The sequence below is a fragment of the Triticum aestivum genome, chromosome 6D, assembly GCF_018294505.1.
Source record: "Triticum aestivum cultivar Chinese Spring chromosome 6D, IWGSC CS RefSeq v2.1, whole genome shotgun sequence".
NCBI lineage: Eukaryota > Viridiplantae > Streptophyta > Magnoliopsida > Poales > Poaceae > Triticum > Triticum aestivum.
Genome location: NC_057811.1, coordinates 197,966,481 through 197,987,604, shown reverse-complemented (window position 1 = coordinate 197,987,604; position 21,124 = coordinate 197,966,481).

Sequence of the window (21,124 nt, the reverse complement as noted above, 5' to 3'; positions counted from 1 at the left end):
AAGGCTCGAGAAGACGCGGTCGCCGGTCGTGACACCGAGCTGGAGCAGTTGGCGCGGGCGTAGGCCGCGGAGCGCGATCGCCTGGAGAAGCTAAAGAAGGAGGTGGAGGGGGAGAAGGCCCTGCTGGAGGCCAAGGCGAAAATCCTTGCCAGCGATCGTGCCGCCTTTGACTCTCTTGAGGAAAGGTCTCGCAAAGCGCTACAAGATCTCTACGAGAGGGGGTTGAAGAAGCCGCTGGCGACTGCTGAGGAAGGCCCCGCCGAGCTACTCCCCTAGCTCGTCGATGCGCTTGAGGGCGTTGCTGACGGAGTCGGCCCCATGGTGGAGGGGGAAGCCCGCGCGCTCTCCGCTTCAGCTATGACGCGCGTCTTCAGCCACCTCCATCTTCGCGACCCCAGCACCGACTTCGGAGCTCTTCTCGAGCTTGTGGACGAGGTGCACTGCGCCGCCGCCGCCGAAGCCGTGAAGGACCAAGTGGATGCTCTGCTGCGGAAGTTCCTCGCCATCGACCCTGCGCCCCCGACTGACGGCACCGCTGAACCTACAGCCACATCCGACTGTACGGGTGACGGCGACGTTGTCGATGACGGGGCACCCCTCACCGGCGGTGGCATCGCCCAAGGCTGAAGGAGGGGCTTACAGGCAGCGCTTCCCTCCATTTTTATTTCCTGCAACATGCACCGTGCCTCGTTGAGGTGTTAAAACTTTATGTGTCCGTGCTTTTTAAGAGACAACTTTTTGTAATAATTTTGCCAAGATTTTGCGATTTCCTTCCCGCTTGCTTGATGTTCTACGTCGGCAGGGCCCGACCCCGCGCATACCTCAACCGCCGTTGGGTCGTCTGGATCACCAGGACGAGTCCAAGAGGTGAGGGGCTACATGACCACTTAGGCTCCTGAGTCGCAATGCTCAGGAGTCCCCTTTGACGCACAAATGACCCGCGGGAAGGAGACGCGAAAGTAGGCCTTAGTGTTCTGCGTCGGCAGGGCCCGACCCCGCGCGTACCTCAGCCGCCGTTGGGTCGTCCGGCTCACCAGGACGAGACCAAGGGGTGAGGGGCTACGTGGCTAGTTAGGCTCCTGAGTCGCGATGCTCAGTAGTCCCGCTTGACGTACAAATAGACCTCCATACCTTTTCTCGCCGAGGTCCCGCTCGGGAGTGGCGCGCGGCGACCAGGTCCAAGGGACCTGGCAGGGTAGCGTACGCTAGGCGTGACCTGAGCGTAGCCCCCATGCCCAGCCCCCTCACGTGACTCTCCCGAGGGGAAAGTGTTGCGACGAGGCTGGACACTGAGCCTGGGGGCTCCCTGAGGTTGATGCGGCCATGGGGCTGCCCTCAGTTGTTTATCACCAGCGTGGAGCATGGCGCTTCCGCACTTGCACGAACATAGCCGCTCCTCGACCATGTTGACTGCCAGCATGGAGCATGGTGCTTCCACTGGTGCGTGGGTGAGGGCTCCCTCTGAGTGGAGCCCCCGGGGCGTGTACAACCCTGCCCTGACACGTGGCTTGCACGGCAGGGCTAGACGAGGTGTGTCTGGGCACTCGTGAGCCAGCGCGGGACTCACGAGGCCCTACCTCAAGGCGGGTTGCGCCTGAATTTGATTCTTGATAGTTGTGATAGCCCTGCGAGATGGTTAGACAACCTGCGCCAAATGAATCTACTGAGGTGATCACATGAGAAGGCCAAATACCAACGACCCCAGGAGGTGACGTGAACGGAGCCGGCCCACCAGACAGAGCTCAGTCGTCGGGTTTATCGGCTCTACAGGGATGGACCCGAGCACAGGCGCCGTGTCCAGTCTTCTCATGCAGAAAATCTTGAAGAAAGACAGCCGGCGCTGCTCCCGTGGTGGCGAGGCACCGGGTCACGCGCCCTGGCTCGTCCGTCCGCGATTAGCTCATGCGAGAACAAGGCACCAAGGGCCATGGGAGGTGACGTACATGGGAGCTGGCCCGTGAGCCGGAGCTCAACCTCTTGGGTTTAGCGACGCTGCAGGGACGGACCCGAGAACAGACGTCGTGCCAGTCCTTAATCATGAGGCGGTCGTGGGTGGGCTTGCAAGGGCGTATGACGTTCATGGTATCGAACTACCAGACATGCATATAATAATCATGAAGTAACCCACAGGAGGACGCAAGCAAGTTCAGGTAAATGCGAGAACGATACATGCTGCAGGGATGGACCCATGCGGCCTGGGGATGATGCAGCCCGAGGGGTGCCCCCAATAGAATAAATTTAAGATGCAAAGGATACATGCCGCAGGGACAGGCCCATGCGACCTAGGGATGATGCAGCCCGAGGGGCGCCCCCAACTGAATGAACCGGAAAATGTCACTTGGCACCATTGCTGGAGGGGTGTTGAAGCAGCTGGGGACGTACACTGGAGGAGTTGTTCCTCACGAGCCGCCTGGGCCCTGAACCTCGGGAGGCTTTGGGGGTCCCGAGGGCTCGCGAGGAACGATCACCATCTCCGCCTGGACCGCGTGGCGCCTTGATCTCTACTACGCAACCTTCTTCTTGTAGACGTTGTTGGGCCTCCAAGTGCAGAGGTTTGTAGGACAGTAGCAAATTTCCCTCAAGTGGATGACCTAAGGTTTATCAATCCATGGGAGTCATAGGATGAAGATGGTCTCTCTCAAACAACCCTGCAACCAAATAACAAAGAGTCTCTTGTGTCCCCAACACACCCAATACAATGGCAAATTGTATAGGTGCACTAGTTCGGCGAAGAGATGGTGATACAAGTGCAATATGGATGGTAGATATAGGTTTTTGTAATCTGAAAATATAAAAACAGCAAGGTAACTAATGATAAAAGTGAGCACAAACGGTATTGCAATGCTAGGAAACAAAGCCTAGGGTTCATACTTTCACTAGTGCAAGTTCTCTCAACAATAATAACATAATTAGATCATATAACTATCCCTCAACATGCAACAAAGAGTCACTCCAAAGTCACTAATAGCATAGAACAAACGAAGAGATTATTGTAGGGTACGAAACCACCTCAAAGTTATCCTTTCTGATCGATCTATTCGAGAGTCCGTAGTAAAATAACACGAAGCTATTCTTTCCATTCGATCTATCCTAGAGTTCATACTAGAATAACACCTTAAGACACAAATCAACCAAAACCCTAATGTCACCTAGATACTCCAATGTCACCACAAGTATCTGCGGGTATGATTATACGATATGCATCACACAATCTCAGATTCATCTATTCAACCAACACAAAGAACTTCAAAGAGTGCCCCAAAGTTTCTACCGGAGAGTCAAGACGAAAACGTGTGACAACCACTATGCATAAGTTCACAAGGTCACGGAACTCGCAAGTTGATCACCAAAACATACATGAAGTGGATCACGTGAATATCCCATTGTCACCACAGATAAGCACATGCAAGACATACATCAAGTGTTCTCAAATCCTTAAAGACTCAATCCGATAAGATAACTTCAAAGGAAAACTCAATCCATTACAAGAGAGTAGAGGGGGAGAAACATCATAAGATCCAACTATAATAGCAAAGCTCGCGATCCATCAAGATCGTGCCAAATCAAGAACACGAGAGAGAGAGAGAGATCAAACACATAGCTACTGGTACATACCCTCAGCCCACAGGGTGGACTACTCCCTCCTCGTCATGGAGAGCGCCGGGATGATGAAGATGGCCACCGGTGAGGGATCCCCCTCCGGTAGGGTGCCGTAACAGGGTCTCGATTGGTTTTTGGTGGCTACAGAGGCTTGCGGCAGCGGAACTCCCGATCTAGGTTATGTTCTGGAAGTTTGGGTATATATAAGAGGTGTTGGCGTCGGGAACAAGTCAGGGGGGTCTCCGAGGCGGCCATGAGGTAGGGGCGCGCCCAGGGGGGTAGGGCATGCCCCCCACCCTCATGGTGGCCTCGGGACTCTTTTGGTCCATCTCCGGTACTCCGTGGGCTTCTTCTGGTCCAAAAACAATCTCCGTGAAATTTCAGTTCAATTGGACTCTGTTTGGTATTCCTTTTCTGCGATACTCAAAAAGAAGGAAAAAATAGAAACTGGCACTGGGCTCTGGGTTAATAGGTTAGTCCCAAAAATCATATAAAATAGCATATAAATGCATGTAAAACATCCTAGATGGATAATATAATAGCATGGAACAATACAAAATTATAGATACGTTGGAGACGTATCAAGCATCCCCAAGTTTAATTCCTGCTCGTCCTCGAGTAGGTAAATGATAAAACAGAATTTTTGATGTGGAAAGCTACCTAACATATTTATCAATGTAATCTTCTTTACTGTGGCAAGAATATTCAGATCCATAAGATTCAAGATAAAAGTTTAATATTGACATAAAAATAATAATACTTCAAGCATATAACCAAGCAATTATGTCTTCTCAAAATAACATAGCCAAATAAAGCTCATCCCTACAGAATCATATAGTTTGGCCATGCTTCATTTTAGTCACACAAAATGCTCCCATCATGCACAACCCCGATGACAAGCCAAGCAATTGTTTCATACTTTAGTATTCTCAAACTTTTTCAACTTTCACGCAATATATGAGCGCGAGCCATGGACAGAGCACTATGGGTGGAATAGAATATAATGATGGAGGTTGTGTGGAGAAGACAAAAAGGAGAAAGTCTCACATCGACGCGGCTAATCAACGGGCTATGGAGATGCCCATCAATTGATGTCAATGCGAGGAGTAAGGATTGCCATGCAACGGATGCACTAGAGCTATAAATGTATGAAAGCTCAACAAAAGAAACTAAGTGGGTGTGCATCCAACTTGCTTGCTCATGAAGACCTAGGGCATTTGAGGAAGCCCATTGTTGGAATATACAAGCCAAGTTCTATAATGAAAAATTCCACTAGTATATGAAAGTGACAAAATAAGAGACTCTCTATCATGAAGATCATGGTGCTACTTTAAAGCACAAGTGTGGAAAAAGGATAGTACTACTCTAATATCACCATCAACACAAGTATTTCTCATTTTGACAATTACTCAACTAGCACGACTCTAATATCACCATCTTTATATCTCAAAACAATCATCAAGTATCAAACTTCTCATAGTATTCAATGCACTCTATATGAAAGTTTTTATTATACCCGTCTTGAATGCCCATCATATTAGGACTAAATTCATAACCAAAGCAAATTACCATGCTGTTCTAAAGACTCTCAAAATAATATAAGTGAAGCATGAGAGTTCATCTATTTCTTCAAAATAAAACTACCGTCGTGCTCTAAAAGATATAAGTGAAGCACTGGTGCAAACGATAAACTACTCCGAAAGATATAAGTGAAGATCAATGAGTAGTTGAATAATTATGTAACTATGTGAAGACTCTCTAACAATTAAGAATTTCAGATCTTGGTATTTTATTCAAACATCAATCAAAACAAAAGAAAATAAAATGACGCTCGAAGCAAAACACATATCATGTGGTGAATAAAAATATAGCCTCAAGTAAAGTTACCGATAGACGAAGACGAAAGAGGGGATGCCTTCTGGGGCATCCCCAAGCTTAGGATTTTGGTTGTCCTTGAATTTTACCTTGGGGTGCCTTGGGAATCCCAAGGCTTAGGCTCTTGCCACTCCTTATTCCATAGTCCGAATCTTTACCCAAAGCTTGAAAACTTCACAACACAAAACTCAACAGAAAACTCGTAAGCTCCGTTAGTATAAGAAAATAAATCACAACTTAGGTACTGTTGTGAACTCATTATATATTCATATTGGTTTAATGTCTACTGTATTCCAACTTCTCTATGGTTCATACCCTCCGATACTACTCATAGATTCATCAAAATAAGCAAACAACACATAGAAAACAGAATCTGTCAAAAACAGAACAGTCTGTAGTACTCTGTATCATTCGAATACTTCTGTAACTCCAAAAATTCTGAAATAAATTGGTGGACCTTATTAATTTGTCTATTAATCATATACAAAAATAATCAACCTAAAATCACTCTCCAGTAAAAAATGGCAGCCAATCTCGTGAGCGCAAAAGTTTCTGTTTTTTACAGCAAGATCGCATAGACTTCACCCAAGTCTTCCCAAAGGTTCTACTTGGCACAAACACTAATTAAAACATAAAACCACATCTAAACAGAGGATAGATGAATTATTTATTACTAAACAGGAGAAAAATCAACGAACAAAAATAAAATTGGGTTGCCTCCCAACAAGCGCTAACGTTTAACGCCCCTAGCTAGGCATGATGATTTCAATGATGCTCACATAAAAGATAAGAATTGAAACATAAAGAGAGCATCATGAAGAATATGACTAGCACATTTAAGTCTAACCCACTTCCTATGCATAGGGATTTTGTGAACAAACAATTTATGGGAACAATAATCAACTAGCATAGGAAGGCAAAACAAGCATAACTTTAAAACTTTAAGCACATAGAGAGGAAACTTGATATTATTGCAATTCCTACAAGCATATATTCCTCCCTCATAATAATTTTCAGTAGCATCATGAATGAATTCAACAATATAAACATCACATAAAGCATTCTTTTCATGATCTACAAGCATAGAAAATTTACTACTCTCCACATAAGCAAAATTCTTCTCATTCGGAATAGTGGGAGTATCATAAGAAACACGAATACTATAAATTGTTTCCACATTAAAATAGTAATGTTTAGAAAAAGGGTAATCATAATCATGAAAAGTTTTAATATAATCATCACTACTTTTTATAGCATAAGTGTCATCACAATAATCATCATAAGTAGCAACTTTGTTCTCATCATAATCAATTGAAACGTCTTCCAATATAGTGGAATCATTACTAAATAAAGTCATGACCTCTACAAATCCACTTTCATAATTGTCACAATAAGATTAAACACCCTCCAAAATAGTGGGATCATTACTTCCTAAAGTTGACACTCTTCCAAACCCACTTTCATCAATATAATCATCATAAATAGGAGGCATGCTATCATCATAATAAATTTGCATATCAAAACTTGGGAGGTTAAACATATCATCTTCATAAAACATAGCATCCCCAAGCTTGGGACAATCATTAATTGCAGCACATAAATTATCAAACTTGTCATTCTCATCAAACATGGCATCCCCAAGCTTGGGCCTTTTCATATCATAAGCATAATCACTCTCATCATTAATAGTACGGATAGCACCAATAGTATAGCAATTATCATCATCACAGTGAGTAATAGGAGCAACATCATTTGAGAGGGATACCTTTTTATCTTTGCTTCTCCTTCTTTTCTTTTCCTTCTTCACATCATGTGTGGGTTTAATCCTCTTTTTGGAGCTCCTTATTAATGAGATTGGTGGAATAGAAAGCTCCTCCTCGTTACCTGATTAATCATAAGAAAGAATAGGAGGATATTGGGAAATCTCTTCCCTTTCATTAGTATTCTCTTCATCTTCTATTTGTTTTCTAGTCTTTATGTAATTGGCAATATAAGGATTTTCAATGCAATTCACCGCACAATACATATAAATTTCCTCTAGATCAAAATCAAGAACTTTATCAAGGACAAATTCTGGCATATCCTTAGTTATACGTTTCATTTCTTCATAACCCAGAAGAAAACTAAGTTCATTATGATGCACAAGGGAAATCAAGTCATCACAATTTTTGGACACAATTCGATCATGAAACAATTTGCATTGGATATTTAACTGACCACGTTCATTGCAAAGTTTACAAGGATGGCTAAGAAAATTCAAATTTTCAGCACAAACATCTAGTCTTTCTTGCAACCATTTAGTTTTACTTATGCCTCTTGCAAAATCTATCTTCCCTATTTGGTGAGTACTTGCAAACTCTATGCACTCCACAAAAATTGACATGCTTATAAGAGACATTTTCATCATGACTAGTGCAATCATCATTAGTACTATGGATATTCAAAGAGTTCGTACTAACAACATTGCAATCATGCTCATCATTCAAAGATTTAGTGCCAAACATTCTAATGCATTCTTCGTCTAGCAATTGAGCACAATTATCAGAATCCTTATTTTCATGAAAGATATTAAAAAGATGAAGCATATGAGGCACTCTCAATTCCATTTTTTTTGTAGTTTTCTTTTATAAACTAAACTAGTGATAAAACAAGAAACTAAAAGATTCAATTGCAAGATCTAAAGATATACCTTCAAGCACTCACCTCCCCGGCAACGGCGCCAGGAATTGCATGATGTCTACTACGCAACCTTCTTCTTGTAGACGTTGTTGGCCTCCAAGTGCAGAGGTTTGTAGGACAGTAGCAAATTTCCCTCAAGTGGATGACCTAAGGTTTATCAATCCGTGGGAGGTGTAGGATGAAGATGGTCTCTCTCAAACAACCTTGCAACCAAATAACAAAGAGTCTCTTGTGTCCCCAACACACCCCATACAATGGCAAATTGTATAGGTGCACTAGTTTGGCGAAGAGATGGTGATACAAGTGCAATATGGATGGTAGATATAGGTTTTTGTAATCTGAAAATATAAAAACAGCAAGGTAACTAATGATAAAAGTGAGCACAAACGGTATTGCAATGCTAGGAAACAAGGCCTAGGGTTCATACTTTCACTAGTGCAAGTTCTCTCAACAATAATAACATAATTAGATCATATAACTATCCCTCAACATGCAACAAAGAGTCACTCCAAAGTCACTAATAGAGGAGAACAAACGAAGAGATTATTGTATGGTACGAAACCACCTCAAAGTTATCCTTTCTGATCGATCTATTCAAGAGTCCGTAGTAAAATAACACGAAGCTATTCTTTCCGTTCAATCTATCCTAGAGTTTGTACTAGAATAACACCTTAAGACACAAATCAACAGAAACCCTAATGTCACCTAGATACTCCAATGTCACCACAAGTATCCGCGGGTATGATTATACGATATGCATCACACAATCTCAGATTCATCTATTCAACCAATACAAAGAACTTCAAAGAGTGCCCCAAAGTTTCTACCGGAGAGTCAAGACGAAAACGTGCGCCAACCCCTATGCATAAGGTCACAAGGTCACGGAACTCGCAAGTTGATCACCAAAACATACATCAAGTGGATCACGTGAATATCCCATTGTCACCACAGATAAGCACATGCAAGACATACATCAAGTGTTCTCAAATCCTTAAAGACTCAATCTGATAAGATAACTTCAAAGGGAAAACTCAATCCATTACAAGAGAGTAGAGGGGGAGAAACATCATAAGATCCAACTGTAATAGCAAAGCTCGCGATACATGAAGATCGTGCCAAATCAAGAACACGAGAGAGAGAGACATCAAACACATAGCTACTGGTACATACCCTCAGCCCCGAGGGTGGACTACTCCCTCCTCATCATGGAGAGCGCCGGGATGATGAAGATGGCCACCGGTGAGGGATCCCCCCTCCGGCAGGGTGCCAGAACAGGGTCTCGATTGGTTTTTGGTGGCCACAGAGGCTTGCGGCAGCGGAACTCCCAATCTAGGTTATGCTCTGGAAGTTTGGGTATATATAAGAGGTGTTGGCATTGGGAACAAGTCAGGGGGGTCTCCGAGGCGGCCATGAGGTAGGGGGCACGCCCAGGGGGGGTAGGGCGCTCCCCCCACCCTCGTGGTGGCCTCGGGAGTCTTTTGGTCCATCTCCGGTACTCCGTGGGCTTCTTCTGGTCCAAAAACAATCTCCTTGAAATCCCAGGTCAATTGGACTCCGTTTGGTATTCTTTTTCTGCGATACTCAAAAACAAGGAAAAAACAAAAACTGGCACTGGGCTCTGGGTTAATAGGTTAGTCCCAAAAATCATATAAATTTAGAGACATTAAAACCGAGCACTAATCCAGCCTTCTCAGGCCATTAGACTCTAGAGCCGTCCATCCTCACGATTTGATCGTACATGGCCGTCCGATTCACATGAAAGTTCTGTTTACTCGTGGATGTCGCCTAGAGGGGGGGGGGGTGAATAGGCGCTTTAAAATAATTACGGTTGAGGCTTGAACAAATGCGGAATAAACCTAGCGGTTAATTTGTCAAGCACAAAACCTACAACAACTAGGCTCACCTATGTGCACCAACAACTTATGCTAAGCAAGAAAAACTACTTAGGTGATAGCAAGATATATGACAAGAAACAATATGGCTATCACAAAGTAAAGTGCATAAGTAAATGGCTCGGGTAAGAGATAACCGAGGCACGCGGAGACGACGATGTATCCCGAAGTTCACACCCTTGCGGATGCTAATCTCCGTTTGGAGCGGTGTGGAGGCACAATGCTCCCCAAGAAGCCACTAGGGCCACCGTAATCTCCTCACGCCCTCGCACAATGCAAGATGCCGTGATTCCACTAAGGGACCCTTGAGGGCGGTCACCGAACCCGTACAAATGGCAACCCTTGGGGGCGGTCACCGAACCCGTACACTTTGGCAACCCTTGGGGGCGGTCACCGGAACCCGTCAAATTGCTCGGGGCGATCTCCACAACCTAATTGGAGACCCCGACGCTTGCCCGGAGCTTTACACCACAATGATTGAGCTCCGAACACCACCAACCGTCTAGGGCGCCCAAGCACCCAAGAGGAACAAGCTCAAGGGTACCAAGCACCCAAGAGTAATAAGCTTCTCAACTTGTAACTTCCACGTATCACCGTGGAGAACTCAAACCGATGCACCAAATGCAATGGCAAGGGCACACGGAGTGCCCAAGTCCTTCTCTCTCAAATCCCACCGAAGCAACTAATGCTAGGGAGGAAAATGAGAGGAAGAACAAGAAGGAGAACACCAAGAACTCCAAGATCTAGATCCAAGGGGTTCCCCTCACATAGAGGAGAAAGTGATTGGTGGAAATGTGGATCTAGATCTCCTCTCTCTTTTCCCTCAAAAACTAGCAAGAATCCATGGAGGGATTGAGAGTTAGCAAGCTCGAAGAAGGTCAACAATGGGGGAAGAACACGAGCTCAAAGGATAAGGTTCAATGGGGAAGAAGACCCCCTTTTATAGGTGGGGAAAAATCCAACCGTTATGCTCACAGCCCGCACAGAGCGGTACTACCGCTAGGGCGGTAGTACCCCTTTGAAAAACAACAGCGAGGAGGCAAAAGGCCAGTAGAACCGCCGGAGCGGTACTACCGCTCGTCCCCATGGTACTACCGCTCGACCTCACGGTACTACCGCTAGGGATAGCGGTACTACCGCAAGTGGTAGCGGTACTACTGCTTGCGAGCGGTACAAAAAAAATACTTCCGTGCCTACTTCCGCTGAGCAAAACACGAGATTTTGGTCCGGAGCAGTACTACCGCTCAGGAGCCGCGGTAGTACAGCTCTGGAGCAGTACTACCGCTCAGGAGCCGCGGTAGTACCTCTCCAAACGGTAGTACCGCTCCCAAGAGCGGTACTAAAAAATTACATCCGCAACAACCCCTTTAAAGGACACCAAAACTGACACAACTTTTGCAAACGGACTCCGAATTCGACGAAACCAAGTTTGTTGGAAAGTTAGCGACAAGGGCTAACACGATCTTGATAGAAATACCAATAAGAAGCAAATGAGAAAAGGCCCAAAAGAAAATGGTGAGAACCCTTCCTCGGATAAGACCGGTAAAACCTCCAACATCGAAAACATCATAGAAGACGCATGCAAACTCCGTTTTCGATGAACTCAAGCTTGTCATCAAGATGACCATAAGATCTAAGACTCACAAAGAGAACCAAACAAGAACCAAGAAACATGATGCAAGGATGCAATGGTTTGAGCTCTCGACGAACGATACGATCAAGCTACTCACTTGAGAGCCCCCCTTGATAGTACGGCTATCGATCCTATAACCCGGTCTCCCAACTACCACCATGAGACCGGTAAAATAGAAAACCTATCAAGGGCAAACCTTTGCCTTGCACATGGTCCACTTGAGCTAGATGATGACGATCTTGACACCCTCAAGTTGGACCACCTTTCTTGATTGCGTTGGCTCGATGAAGACTAGATGATTACTCCCCCATAGTCCACTATGGGTGAGCCACTCTTCGGCACATCTTCACAAGTCCATTGTCACCACAATGGACGGCAAGCTTCAAGCACTTGATCTCTTCGTGATGCTCCACTTGAACTTGCACACGGCAATCTTGATGACGATCACCACTTGATGTCATCCTCTCCATGGGTTGAGTGATATCTTCCTCTTGACGCAAGCCCATGAACACGTACCTAACCCCACATAGAACTCTCACATAGACCATGGGTTAGTACACAAAGCACAATGGACAATGCTTACCATACCATGGGATCACTTGATCCCTCTCGGTACATCTTCTACGCTTTGTGAGTTGATCAACTTGATTCACTCTTGACTTAGTCTTGATCAACCTAGAATCTTTCCAACTCTCTTCATTTGGATGATGTCTTGAAGGTAAACATGAATGATCACACAATCTTCTTCTTCAAGACATGCTTGCAATAAGCTCAACTCTCACATGACCAATCTTTGGATAATTCCTTAATAGCACCTTGGTCAACACAAACTCTCCTTGAAACCAACACATGTACTCCAAGAAAAGCCTATGGACAAAACCTTCAAATATAACTCAAGGCAACCATTAGTCCATAGAGATTGTCGTCAATTACCAAAACCAAACATGGGGGCACCACATGTTCTTTCAATCTCCCCCATTTTGGTAATTGATGACAATCACTTTCAAGAGAGTTTATATAAGGAATTATGCATCACCATGCAATGCAACAACCAATGATGCATGAGTAAGAGATGCAAATGCTTAGGAACAAAACCAAAGCAAGAGGAGAGAATTCTCTAAACTTCTCCACAAAACTCTCTGAAACTTCTCCCCCATTGGCATCGATTGCCAAAATGGGAGAAAAGCTTAGAAGGCCAATATAAATTGTGTTCCTCCATAATTTGTGTATTTCTCAACAAGAGAGTGGAATGCAATACACAAGTTTGACGGTAAATACTAGGAGGAAAACAAACTATATTTAGGCCCAAAGTTTACAAAAGAAAGATATGCCACAAAGACATAAGAAAGAGAGAAACAAGCAAACAAGCAATCAAAAGATACCAATTGAAGCAAGCAATCAACGGATATCAATTGAGCCAACTAGACCAATGATCCTACGTGCCACATGAATGAAATAAATTATGATATGAGCAAAGGAGTGTTCTAGAGAAACTAGAGAAGCTCCCCATGATTTGTGCACAATTTAGTTTTGTAACTGGATACAACGAGCACAAAATAGGATCGTCACTCCCCCAAGATCAATAGAACCTCACGACAAGTGCAAGAGAGCAACAGAGTGTTCTAAAGACACTAGTGAAGCTCTCCATGATTTGTGCACTTCTTACAATATTTGCATTAGGATACCGAGTGCACAAAATAGGATCATCACTCCCCGAAAATCAATAGAAACTCACAACAAGTGCAAGTGAGCATATAGGAAACAAAGCCTAGCACTTGCAACAAACAAATGGTTGAGCAACATATAAAAGAGGCAACTTAAGAGTAGGCTCAACCAAAATGATGTGTGTGAGTCATGGCAAAGCACTTGAGAAGACTAATGTACGAATGAGCATTAAGCATCAACATAGTCTTGGATAGTGGAGATACAAGGTGCATGACATGTCCTCCCCACACACACCAAGCAAAAGGGTTCACAAGCACACTAAAAATGCAAAATGAATAACCAACACTTGTGACAACCCATGGTGAAGATAGAAGATGAAAGCCTCATCAAGACGAGGGATACCAATTAAGATGGCAAAAGCCTCGTAGAGATAAGCATGAGGAAAATAATCTTCACCACACAGGAGTGCATCAAGATGCAACGAGATAAGACATGCACTCAAGGCAAAAGCTTTCACGGAGCCACCAAAGAAATAACAAGAAAGACAAGGTGGACGTGAAAGAAAGGATATCATCTAGAGATGTAATTTCTCTCAAGTGTATAAGGTTCTAGGTAGACGAGATCATGATGATATATATCTACAAAGAAGGATGTACACCCGAAATAGTTACAACACGAAGGAACAAGATATCCAAAAGGAAGTCATAGATATACCAATAAGATATTTGCTTGGAAGCATAGCACATGGCTAGATATGGTCTTATTGTACATAAATGAATTCCTACCACACAACCATCAAAGACATCACAACTAGCAACAAGAGATCATTGTTGGGATGCTTTGAGAAAGGAAACAAGTATCACAAGAGAGAATGAATAACATGCCATGATACAACCTACACAAGGTTGATGCAAGAAATGTGTGCATGAAGTATATGAAGATACTTGTTACCGAGTTAACATTGGAAGGATGTAGTAGATACCAATTGAAGGTACAAAGTAGTTCATTGATCATCCTAGCTTGACTCCAAAAAGCACATGGTGACAACACCTTCCTTGTGAGTGAGCCGAGCATCCAATGCATCTCCAATTGTTCCTAGAACAACAACACAAACAAAATGGTACCCAAACTCATTGGGACCAAAGAGTTAGAAACACCAACAATACATAGGACAAACTCCACATAAATATGTGCATATAGATATGGAAATGAAATTCATGCACATCTCATCCAATTTGAGACTTGGTGGAGTTTCCCCTATATATTGGGTCAAAGAGAGAAAGCATGCCACGGAAACTACATGAAGTTAATATGCATGCTCAAGACTTTCAAGAACCGATACCAAAATACAAGGAAATACCAAGTGAAAAGAATACCAAATGGAGAAATCATCACTTGGAGATATCATTAAAAGATACATCAAGGAATGAGATATCCATTGGAACCCACAAAATGATATCAAACTCCCAAAAGAGAGGATGGTTCCAAACAAACCAAGCTCTCTACAAAGTTTCATGATGGCACAAGTACCAAAAAGAAACGGCTTGCCGTCCACCAACACACACTTAAAATGGATCACAAGTTTAGTGTTTTATAGAAAATAGGATAGCTCCCCCACGAGTTGTGCATTATAGAGAATTTGCATTTGAATACAAAATGCACAAGGTAGGATCACCACGTTCACTATATCAAGGAAAACACTAGACAAGATCAAGAAAACAACAAGATCCTCAAGTGGCACGGAAGGCAATGGGAGTTGACACAAACTTGGCAAGAGATAAGGCAAATAAAAAGCAAACGCCAACGTGAAGATGATCAATAATTTCTACCACACATAAGTGAGTACCAATTGTCAAAAGACAAGAAGTATTTGGAAATAATTCCCGGTGGTAGATAGCAAGGATATCCGACATCATCTTCACACCAAACACAAGCAAATTGCAACTTGTAGAGCTAACATGCCACGTAGGAACAAGATAATTTACAATATCAATTCTAGGTGACAATATCTCAAATGTACACATTTTCTAGGCTAGTAATATACATAGCATATTACTCCCCCATAATGTGATACCAATTAAAGAAAACTTAACAAGAGGCAAAAAGAGGATCCAACAAGAGATAATTAATGGACTATTTAGAATTTGAATTTCTCATGAGAAGACATACCACATAGTGACTAGATAAGCTTGCAATATCAATACTAGGTGGTATTCCTCATGTAAACACATTTATGGGACCGTGAGGTGCACAAAGCACATCACTCCCCCAAAATGGGATGTTCCATTAATCTCTCACAAGAGCCAACTAACATACAAACAAGATGCGCAAAGGCTCAACGCACTACACACACGTACATGATGTGCAAACCAACACACACATACTTGATTACTCAAGATAAGCAAATTGGAGGCACAACATATACAACCACATGCAAGGAACAAAACCAAAACATGCAAAGGGGCAAGTAACTTTCGATGTAAACAATTTAAGTACAAGTTACCGGAAGGAGGCACATTGGATCTAGAATAGAAACTTGATAACCCAATTGACTTGGCTTGAGACAATAAGAATGATGAAGTCCCCTTAAATCTTCATAATGTAGCCAAGTCTCCAATGCCTCCAACAACACCTATTGATCAAGTTTGAGCTAGTTGGTCCCCAACCAAGTTGGGTCCTAAGAGGTTAGTCACAATAGGCTTGGCTACCCAAATGGTTCTTTTCTTGACACCACTTTGAGCACCAACAAATTTGGCAAACACATGGCCAACATTATCCTTCCCAAGAGAATAGATATCATCAATAATAATTGGGTTGGATAAGTTACCACTAGTGCATGAAGAGGCGAGGTGACCTTTCTCACGACATAAGTAGCAACGTCTACTCTTCACTTTCTTCTCACTTGATTTCTCAACTTGAGAAGCATTAGCTTGAGGATTCTTGGGAAGAGGACTTTCTTCAACTTGTGGTTGAGCATGAGATCGAACTTGTGGCCGCTTCCCTTGTTGCTTGTCACTAATGGCCTTCTTCTTCAATGGGCAAGATCTAACATGATGCCCTTCTACTTTGCACTTGAAGCAAACAATCTTGGCCGAATTCTTGACTTGTTCTTGGCCCTTCTTTTTGTTCATCTTGGACTTCTTCTTCTTGTTGGAGTTGAATCCAAGTCCACCTTTGTCATTGGGGGATTTTTGCACTCTCAAGATGTTGTTGAGTGTAAATTTCCCTTCATGACTCTTTTCCAAGTCTTTCTTCAAAGAAGTGACTTGGGCCTTGAGCTCTTTGATTTCCTCTACATGGTTAGTCTCAACACAAGCACTAGAGGAAGTATAAGCTTCATCGTTAGAGCAACAAGGCAAGGAAAGCAATTCATCACAAGATGTACCAACGTTATGCATGGATGAATCGCGAGGACTAGCACAAGGCAATATAGCATTTTGACTAAAAGTAGTGCTAGTGTCCACATGAGGCTCACTAGATGTTACCTTAGCAATCATGGCCTCATGAGCTATCTTTAGCACATTATGGGATACTAGAAGATCATCATGAGAGCTTGAGAGCTTTTCATGGCTTTCTTCCAATTTCCCATAATTGCTAGATAGCAACTCAAGTTGAGCCCGTAGCTCAACGTTCTCCTTTAAAATGGATGCTTCACAAGAAATAGAGTTAGTAGCACAAGCATCATCATTAACAACAAGAGGAGAAGGCAACTTGGCAAGCTCTTTTAAATAAGAAGCTTCAAGTTGAGCATGAGACTCGGTGAGTTTGATGAGCTCACCCTTGATGACCCTTGAGCCATTTTCGAGGTGCTCAAAATCCTCAAGGAGTCTAGCATGAGCAACTTCAAGCTTAGCATTTTTAGTTTCAAAAACATTGGCCACCTCAAGAGCTCTATCATGAGATTCCTTCACTCTAGATAACTCTAGAGCAAAAGTCTCCTCAAGAGATTCCTTGGTGGTTTGTTCAAGTTCAAGAGCTTGAGAGAGGTCCGCAATCTCATTAGCGTAATCACGCTCATGACCTTCCATTTTATCAATGGTGACCTCATGCTCCTCAAGACGAGATTCCAACTCATCAATATATTTCTTGCCCTCAATAGCAATAGACATGATTTCCATGAAGTTGGAACGAGCAATTTTATTCTTAAGAAGAGCTTTAAAAATTATTTCCCCCTTAATTTTTAAGGAGGCAACATCATCATTCTCTTCATCATAATCGACATCATCATCACTCTTGCCATCATCAATATTATCACAAGATATATTAGGATTCAAAGTGGGAGATACCTTTGAAGCCTTGGCCATAAGGCAAAAAGCAATAGATGATGATGTGGGATCCCTTGAAGCACCATTCAAGACCACATCTTGTTCCATGGAGTGTTGGGTTTCCTCTACATTGTTAGCACAACAACTCGAGGAAATACATGCATTTTTATCATGCCAACAAGACATAGCAAGCATATCATCATGAGATTTAGTCAAGCAATTTGTACATGATATGCAAGGACTATCAACACAAGCATGTGAAACATTTGGAGTGCTCGAAGTGCTAGAGTCCAAAGATGAAGCATCGCAACAAGAAAGTGATGAAGGATTATCAAAACTAAGCCCACTATCATCATTGCAATGAACACCACTACTCACCATGTCATTACCTTGTGGCAAACCACATGTAGGTGAAGTAGAAGAAGTTGAGAACACAACACGACCGGAGGTGGAGGGAGAACAATCATCCCCACAAAACTTGGACACGCCATATTTATCTTGAAGCTTTGTCCACAACTCATGAGCATCCCGGAAAGGCATGAGTTGAAATATAACTACATTGCTCAAAGCATCGAAAAGCATATTAGAAGCTTGAGCATTGAGATAAGAGTTTTTCTCATCCTCTAAAGATAATCTTTGGGGATCTTTTGGAGGAGAAAAACCCATATCTACAATTCGCTCTAAATTTGGGTCCATGACCCTAAAGAGATTAAGCATGCGAATTACCCAAACATCAAAATTTGTGCCATCGAAACTAAGTGTGTCACAGAATCCTAATCCCCTAGTCGACATCTTTACTCTCTAGGCGGTTAAGCCTAACAAAGAGAGACGAGGCTCTGATACCAATTGAAAGATCGTGGATGTCGCCTAGAGGGGGGTGAATAGGCGCTTTAAAATAATTACGGTTGAGGCTTGAACAAATGCGGAATAAACCTAGCGGTTAATTTGTCAAGCACAAAACCTACAACAACTAGGCTCACCTATGTGCACCAACAACTTATGCTAAGCAAGAAAAACTACTTAGGTGATAGCAAGATATATGACAAGAAACAATATGGCTATCACAAAGTAAAGTGCATAAGTAAAGGGCTCGGGTAAGAGATAACCGAGGCACGCGGAGACGACGATGTATCCCGAAGTTCACACCCTTGCGGATGCTAATCTCCGTTTGGAGCGGTGTGGAGGCACAATGCTCCCCAAGAAGCCACTAGGGCCACCGTAATCTCCTCACGCCCTCGCACAATGCAAGATGCCGTGATTCCACTAAGGGACCCTTGAGGGCGGTCACCGAACCCGTACAAATGGCAACCCTTGGGGGCGGTCACCGAACCCGTACACTTTGGCAACCCTTGGGGGCGGTCACCGGAACCCGTCAAATTGCTCGGGGCGATCTCCACAACCTAATTGGAGACCCCGACGCTTGCCCGGAGCTTTACACCACAATGATTGAGCTCCGAACACCACCAACCGTCTAGGGCGCCCAAGCACCCAAGAGGAACAAGCTCAAGGGTACCAAGCACCCAAGAGTAATAAGCTTCTCAACTTGTAACTTCCACGTATCACCGTGGAGAACTCAAACCGATGCACCAAATGCAATGGCAAGGGCACACGGAGTGCCCAAGTCCTTCTCTCTCAAATCCCACCGAAGCAACTAATGCTAGGGAGGAAAATGAGAGGAAGAACAAGAAGGAGAACACCAAGAACTCCAAGATCTAGATCCAAGGGGTTCCCTCACATAGAGGAGAAAGTGATTGGTGGAAATGTGGATCTAGATCTCCTCTCTCTTTTCCCTCAAAAACTAGCAAGAATCCATGGAGGGATTGAGAGTTAGCAAGCTCGAAGAAGGTCAACAATGGGGGAAGAACACGAGCTCAAAGGATAAGGTTCAATGGGGGAAGAAGACCCCCTTTTATAGGTGGGGAAAAATCCAACCGTTATGCTCACAGCCCGCACAGAGCGGTACTACCGCTAGGGCGGTAGTACCCCTTTGAAAAACAACAGCGAGAAGGCAAAAGGCCAGTAGAACCGCCGGAGCGGTACTACCGCTCGTCCCCATGGTACTACCGCTCGACCTCACGGTACTACCGCTAGGGATAGCGGTACTACCGCATGTGGTAGCGGTACTACTGCTTGCGAGCGGTACAAGAAAAATACTTCCGTGCCTACTTCCGCTGAGCAAAACACGAGATTTTGGTCCGGAGCGGTACTACCGCTCAGGAGCCACGGTAGTACAGCTCTGGAGCGGTACTACCGCTTAGGAGCCGCGGTAGTACCTCTCCAAGCGGTAGTACCGCTCCCAAGAGCGGTACTAAAAAATTACATCCGCAGCAGCCCCTTTAAAGGACACCAAAACTGACACAACTTCTGCAAACGGACTCCGAATTTGACGAAACCAAGTTTGTTGGAAAGTTAGCGACAAGGGCTAACACAATCTTGATAGAAATACCAATAAGAAGCAAATGAGAAAAGGCTCAAAAGAAAATGGTGAGAACCCTTCCTCGGATAAGACCGGTAAAACCTCCAACATCGAAAACATCATAGAAGACGCATGCAAACTCTGTTTTCGATGAACTCAAGCTTGTCATCAAGATGACCATAAGATATAAGACTAACAAAGAGAACCAAACAAGAACCAAGAAACATGATGCAAGGATGCAATGGTTTGAGCTCTCGACGAACGATACGATCAAGCTACTCACTTGAGAGCCCCCCTTGATAGTACGGCTATCGATCCTATAACCCGGTCTCCCAACTACCACCATGAGACCGGTAAAATAGAAAACCTATCAAGGGCAAACCTTTGCCTTGCACATGGTCCACTTGAGCTAGAAGATGACGATCTTAACACCCTCAAGTTGGACCACCTTTCTTGATTGCGTTGGCTCGATGAAGACTAGATGATTACTCCCCCATAGTCCACTATGGGTGAGCCACTCTTCGGCACATCTTCACAAGTCCATTGTCACCACAATAGACGCCAAGCTTCAAGCACTTGATCTCTTCGTGATGCTCCACTTGAACTTGCACACGACAATCTTGATGACGATCACCACTTGATGTCATCCTCTCCATGGGTTGAGTGATATCTTCCTCTTGACGCAAGCCCATGAACACGTACCTAACCTCACATAGAACTCTCACATAGACCATGGGTTAGTACACAAAGCACAATGGACAATGCTTACCATACCATGGGATCACTTGATCCCTCTCAGTACATCTTGTACGCTTTGTGAGTTGATCAACTTGATTCACTCTTGACTTAGTCTTGATCAACCTAGAATCTTTCCAACTCTCTTCATTTGGATGATGTCTTGAAGGTAAACATGAATGATCACACAATCTTCTTCTTCAAGACATGCTTGCAATAAGCTCAACTCTCACATGACCAATCTTTGGATAATTCCTTAATAGCACCTTGGTCAACACAAACTCTCCTTGAAACCAACACATGTACTCCATGAAAAGCCTATGGACAAAACCTTCAAATATAACTCAAGGCAACCATTAGTTCA